Here is a 6,755-nt window from a genome sequence, read left to right on the forward strand (position 1 = left end):
CCCGACTCTGGTCTTACCCTTTGGAACAATTGCGGACACAGCAAGGCGTTTTGAGATTTTCAGGCCAAAAAATATCCGGGGGTTCCAGGTAAGTGGGCCTGTTTCCTTGGCATTTGGGAAACTTTCGTCTCCCAAATGGCCAATCAAGAACCTTCTGCTGCAAAGGGTATCCGTCTTCGACCTCAGGGATGCGGGCGCCTCCTGGGAAATGGAGCTCCACTTAGCAATCTTCCCACTTTTCGTCGGGGAACTACAAAGACCAGAGTTCTTTTCGCTCACGTGTTTAGGGGCGGGATGTCAGGCGGCCAATCAGCAGTCAGACAAGCAGCCGGATGCTGGTCGCTAGCTCTGAAGGAGGAAGGAAAGGGCCGTGATTGGGTGCTTTTGGCCGTGCTGTGCGCAGGTGTTGATTTCTGTTGAGGCGTGCGGCAGGTGCCTGAAGGCTTTTCGTGGAGAGCGTGAAGGTAAGACGTTCGTAGTTAGAGCAGGAGGTGGGCGCAGAGGCCTGAAGCGGCCGCGTCACGTGGGACATCACCCAGCTCGCGGGAAAGACCCCGTCAGGAGGAGTGTGCACGGGCTCCGTTACTTACCTGCTTGTGTTCGCTAATGGTGGCAACATTGAACGCGAGGGAACCCAGACGGAGCACGGGTAGGGAAGCTCTCCTGGAGGTGGAGACGCTGCCTGAGCTGAGACCTAATGATAGGGTTGCGGGGAGGGGTACTTGTGGTGCGGTGGAATGGCTTGCACGAAGGCAGCAATGAGAAACGGCCTGGTGATCTGGTTTTGGAGATCTTATTGAAAGGCCTGTATGAATTAGGTCGTGGGAGATTTTGGTGGCTATTTGGGGATTTCCTGAAGGCAATGAGAAGTCATGGGGGGATGTCTAGAAGGGAAGGCCCCATTTGCTGTCATCTGGCAGTAAATTGACGGGAAAGAGGCTTGGGTCTGGGAGCCCAGGATGGTGTCTGGCAGGATCATCAGGGATGAACCAGGGAAAGGGTCTTGGTAGAGAGCGGAGGAAGATGTGGGTGGGAGAAATACCCAGAAGACTGTCTTGACAGGCTGGATGTGTGGTTAACAAATTGTGGAGAAGGGCGGGAAAGGAATATCTCTATGTAGGAGATATTCCTGCAAGTGGCTGCATATTTTAGATGCTTAGTTAAATATTTTTTGAATGAATAGTCCTAGGAGGCCAGTACTACTATGATCTCCCTTTTGCAAATGAGGTTGCTGAGGGCAGAAAAAGTTAAGTAACTTGTCCAAGATCACATAGCTGGGAAAGTAGAGGGCTCAGGATTTGTGTATATGTCAACCATGGACTTAGCCAGGTGCAAGACGAGTCATCAGCAGGAGTCAAATCATGTGGATTCTGTAAGGAATTTGGGGTGGATAAGCATCGAAACATATCTCAAATTTCTATTTCCAGCTCAAAACCTCTCCTGTGACTGCTGACTGACTGCCTGCATGGTGTCACAAGATTTCTAGAGATATCTTGAGAGTAATCTTGGCCAAATTGAATTCCTGGTTTATTCCCCCAAAATCTGTTCTTCCAAGCTTGTTCTCAGTAAATGTCACCTCCATCCTTGTAGTTGCTCAGACCCAAAGCTTTGGAGTTGTTCTTGAGTCCATTGTCTTATATCCATGTCCGGTCCATCAGCAAATTCTTTCAAAGTATATTCAGAACCTGATCATTTCTTCCCACCTCCATTGCTGTCACCCTAGTCCTGTCCACTCTCATCATCTGCGTAGAGCAGCGGTTCTCAACCTGTGGGTCGAGACCCCTTTAGAGGTCGAACGACCCTTTCACAGGGGTCGCCTAAGAGCATCAGAGAACATATATATAATTACATATTGTTTTTGTGATTAATCACTATGCTTTAATTATGTTCAATTTGTAACGATGAAAATACATCCTGCATATCAGATATTTACATTACAATTCATAACACTAGCAAAATTACAGTTATGAAGTAGCAATGAAAATAATTTTATGGTTGAGGGTCACTACAACATGAGGAACTGTATTAAAGGGTCGCGGCATTAAGAAGGTTGAGAACCACTGGTCTACATCATCATGGCAGCCTTCTCAATGGTCTCCCTGCTCCCCACATGCAGCCAGAGTGACACTGAACACCTGGTCACGTTCCTCTCCTGCTCAGTACCCTCCCTTGCCTCCATCTCACAGAAAGTAAATGCCAAAGTTTTCTCCATGACCTGCAAAGCCCTGCATGACCTGTCCATGTTACTGCTCTGACATCATTTATTCACCCCTCCTTGTTCACTCTGCCTCAGAGCCTTTGTACTTGCTGTTTTATTTGTTTCCTTATCTTTATTGTTGAGAATATTACAGGTATCACCATTTCTCCCCATTGACCCCCTCCTCCCCCGGCCTTCACTGCACTATTGTCTGTGTCCATGGGTTATGCCTATCTATAATAATAAAAACATAATGTGTTAATTAGACCGGGTGTCCTTCTGGACGAGCTTCTGGATGAAGCCGGGGCTGTGATAGAAGCCTGGGACCTGGGTGCCAGATGGAAACCGGTGCCAGCAGCCAGGGGAAGGAAGGCCTATTCTTGCACAAATTTTGTGCATCGGGCCTCTAGTATACATATAAATTATTTAATTAATCTTTTCCCATCATACCCTCCCCCCTTCCCTCTGAGAATCGTTAGTCTTTTGCAAGCTTCCATGTCTCTAAATCTGTTTTGTCAATTTCATTTGTTCTTGAGTCAATTGGAGTTGAGTCAATTGTTCATTAGATTTCACAGATAAGTGAGATCCTGGCTTATTTTGCTTAGCATAATACTATCCAGGTCCCTTCATGTTGTCTCAAAGGGTGTGAGATGCTTCTTTTTTACATCTGCATAGTAATCCATGGTATAAATATACCACCTGTTCTCTTTACCTGGGACACTTAGCCGGATAGTGAAGGCTCACCTTCACCTTCTTTAGGCCTTTACTCAGATGTCACCTTATCCTTGAGATCTTCCTGTCGACCCTTCTAGAATGTTGTATGTTAACTTTCCTTGGCATTAATCATATCACTCTTTAACACATATAATTTCTTACTAGAGGCCTGGTGCATGAAATTCATGCACTCTGGGAGGGGGGTGTGTCTCCTCAGCCTGGCCTGCACCCTCTTGCAGTCTGGGAGCCCTTGAGGGATGTCCGACTGACGGCTTAGGCCCTGCAGGGAGCAGGCCTAAGCCATCAGTTGGACATCCTTAGCACTGCCATGGAGGCAGGAGAGGTTCCTGCCACTGCCGCAGCCGTGAGCCCGGCTCAGGGCTTCTGGCTGAGCAGCACTCCCCCTGTGGGAGCGTACTGACCACCGGGGGCAGCTCCTGAGTTGAGTGTCTCCCCCCTAGTGGTTAGTGCATGTCATAGTGACGGGTCAATTGGTCTACTATCTGCCCCCTGGTGGTTAGTGCACGTCATAGTGAGTGGTTGAATGATCTTAGCATATCATTAGCATATTACTCCTTGATTGGTTGAATGGCTGACTGGATGACTGGACACTTAGCATATTAGGCTTTTATTATATAGGATTGTCTGTCCCCCTTTCCCCTATCCCCACCAGACCATATACTTCATGAGGGCAGGAGCTTTTGTCTACTTCATGCTTTATCTCCAACACTTAGAAGAGCCCTTGACATATAGTAGGGATTTAATAATGCTTTATTGAATGAACTAGGGGCCTGGTGCACGAATTCGTGCATGGGTGGGATCCAGCTGGCCCGCCCTGATGGGGGCCCATTGTGGGTGTGGCCGGCTGGGGGTAGGGACTGTAGGAGGGCTCCAGAGCATGTCCGGCCTGGCTTGCTCAGTCCCGATTGGCCGGACGACAGCAGCAAGCTAACCTACCATCTGAGGTGGTCAGTGCACGTTATAGCGAGCAGTTGAGCATCCTTAGCATATAATTAGCATATGCTTTGATTGGTTGAACGGATGACTGAACATTTAGCATATGGCTTTTATATATGATGGGTGGATGATTTCAGAGCTCAGTACTGATCCCAGCATCCTACATACTCCGTCAATTCCCTTTCCACAGAACTTTAAGGAGCTGCCTTAAAATTTCCTGAGATCTCAGATATTCAACAAGTGTTTTCATCTTGCCTCAGCTTTGTGCTCAGCATTGGGAAGACAGCAGAGAACAAAATAGTTTCCCTGCCCCCAAAGAGCTCACGGTCTTGGGTGGGGGCTTCAACTCATCAACTAACCACACAATATGAAATTACAGAGAAAGGTAGAAAGTGCTATAAGAGCACTTGACAGGAGGTCTAATCTGGACCCTAGAAGTGAGGTTTGAAGTGATCTGAAGGAGTAGGCATTAACTCCATTAAATCTGGTGTGCGTGTGTGTGTGTAAGATGGTTGGAACCTAAAGGCTGAGAGGGAGCAAGAGATCAGACCATGCAGATCCTGTAAGGAGTGTGTGTCCTTACCCCATGTGTAGTGGGAAGGTGTAAAAGAATTTTATTTTATTTTTAAAATTTTTTAACTGATTTTTGGAGAGAGAAGAAGGGCGAGAGAGTGAAGAGAGAAACTTCCATGTAAGAGTGAGACATCGATCAGCTGCCTCCTGCACACCCCCTATCGGGGATAAGCCTGCAACTGGGGCATGTGCCCTGACCCAGAATCAAATGGCAACCTTCGGTTCATAGGATGATACCCAACCAACTGAGCCACACTGACCAGGGCAAGAATTTTAGATAGTGGAAAGAGGCATGATCAGTTATATATGTTAACAGATCCCTTAGGCTGTTGTGTGTGGAATTGGCAATAGGGGATTACGGATTGAAGTAGAGGCCAGTGATGAGGCTGTTACTGAGATTAAAATAGCTGCTGCTAATGAAGGCCACCCATTCTTTGCTGTTTTTTTTCCATCAGAAGATGAAGTCTCCTCCTTTAATTCAATCTGACTGTGACTTGTTTTGCTAATAGAATGTAGTGAAAGTGATGCAGTTGGGGAGGCCTGGGCCTTTAAGAGGCCTGGCAACTTGTGCTTTCACTCTCTTGGAATCCTGGGTTTCTGTATAAAAAAATCCAGCTATGCTGGTGGAGAGAAATGTGGAGAGAGGCCCAGCCAGTCCCTAGCTGTTCCATTGTTTTAGCTAATGTGTTAGACATGAGTGATGCCATCTAGCCCAGCTCCCAGCTGACAACATGTGGAGTAGGGATGAACCATCCTGACTTGAATTTGATTCTCAGTGAGATAGGAAGAAATCAGAGCATTTTGAGCTGAAGAATATGACACTAATAGGATTTCTCTGGCTGCCATGTGGACACAAGGGTAGAAGCAGACTCCAGTGAGGAGGCTACTGCACTAATCCAGCCAGAGATAGTGGTGGCTTAGCCTGAGTAGTAGTAGTGGAGGTGGGAGATGTGGTCGGATTTTGGATATAATTTGAAGGATGAGTAGGCAGCATTTGGGGTATAGGTGTGGGCTGAAAAAGAGGAGTCGTCAACCAAGGGTTTTAGCCTTAGCAGAAGAAGGAGGGAATGCCAGTAACTATATGAGGAAGACTAAGAGAGGCTATGGATGTGGATATATTAAGCACCCCAGTGGACTTGCTGAGCAAGCAGTGGAATCTAGGAGTCTGGCATTCAAAGGTGAAATCTGGACTGGAGATGTAATTTGGGTAGTCGTTGGCATTTTTGTGGTATGAAGGCCCAGATGAGGTCACTAAAGTAGGGAGTATAGATGGAAACAAGGTCTGGGAGTACTGGCAGGGAGATCCATGAGGAGGTTGCTGCCATAATCTAGGTGAGAGATGCTGGTGGCCTGGACAAGGTAGGGACAGTAGTGAACAGTCATCTGGATACATTTGTTGTTGTTAATCCTCACTCGATATTTTTTCATTGTTTTTTAGAGAGTGGGAAAGACAGAGAGAAACATCGATGTGAGAGAAATACATCAACTGGTTGCCTCCTGCACGAGCCCCGACCAGGGCCTGGGCCAGAGTGGAGCCTGCAACCAAGGTACGTGCCTTGACCGGGATTAAACCCGGGTCCCTTTGGTCCACAGGCCGACACTCTATCCACTGAGCCAAACCAGCTAGGCTGGATACATTTTGAAAACAGAACTGACTGTGGATTGGTTGTGGGTGATGATGGAAAGAAATAGACAAGGGCCTCGTGAGAACAGAATAGAGTCAGAACATGGGGCAGTGACTCTTCTTTCCTCCTGGCCCTGACCCTGTGGTCTCGCCTCTGCATCTGCGGCTTCCTCTGTTTGCAGGCAGCTGGGCTGGCTCTGGGTCAGTCTTGCTCTGACTCTATGTGACTTCCCAGTCCAGTACCCACAGCTCCTCTGTCCCCATTCCAGATTCCCCAGACAAGGATCAGACTCCTGCTCCACCTGCTATAGCTGGGGGGTATGGGGTTTCTGCAGGGGTGTCTGTCTGCTGGGAAGGGCTGTCTGCTGGGCACCTCAAATAGTCACGGGTTTCTGACAGTGTATTGGGGGTAGGAGTGTGTGGGTGGATGTTTTGGTAAGTGGGTGGGTGAGACTTTTTTAAAATTATTTATTTTAATATATTTTTATTGATTTCAGAGAGGAAGGGAGAGGAGAGAGAGATAGAAACATCAATGATGAGCAAGAATCATCGCCTGCCTCCTACACACCCCCTACTGGGGATCGAGCCTGCAACCCCGGCATGTGCCCTGACCGGGCATCGAACCGTGACCTCCTGGTTCACAGGTTGACGCTCAGCCACTGAGCCACGCCGGCCAGGCCCTCCTCCCCG

General features: G+C 47.9%; 1 long non-coding RNA gene across 2 annotated transcripts in view; it reads left to right on the plus strand.

The window, feature by feature from the left end:
• The first annotated feature begins 6 nt into the window (after positions 1 to 6).
• LOC102752669 overlaps positions 7 to 6,755 on the plus strand; it is a 43,880-nt gene continuing 37,131 nt past the window's right edge. Inside the window, exon 1 of one of the 2 annotated variants that reach the window (XR_001513842.1) lies at positions 7 to 649. This is a non-coding gene — a long non-coding RNA (uncharacterized LOC102752669). The remainder of the gene's footprint in view (positions 650 to 6,755) is intronic. The other variant, XR_001513841.1, reaches the window with a different exon arrangement.

Source organism: Myotis davidii, unplaced genomic scaffold (assembly GCF_000327345.1).
Source record: "Myotis davidii unplaced genomic scaffold, ASM32734v1 scaffold178, whole genome shotgun sequence".
NCBI classification, from domain to species: domain Eukaryota; kingdom Metazoa; phylum Chordata; class Mammalia; order Chiroptera; family Vespertilionidae; genus Myotis; species Myotis davidii.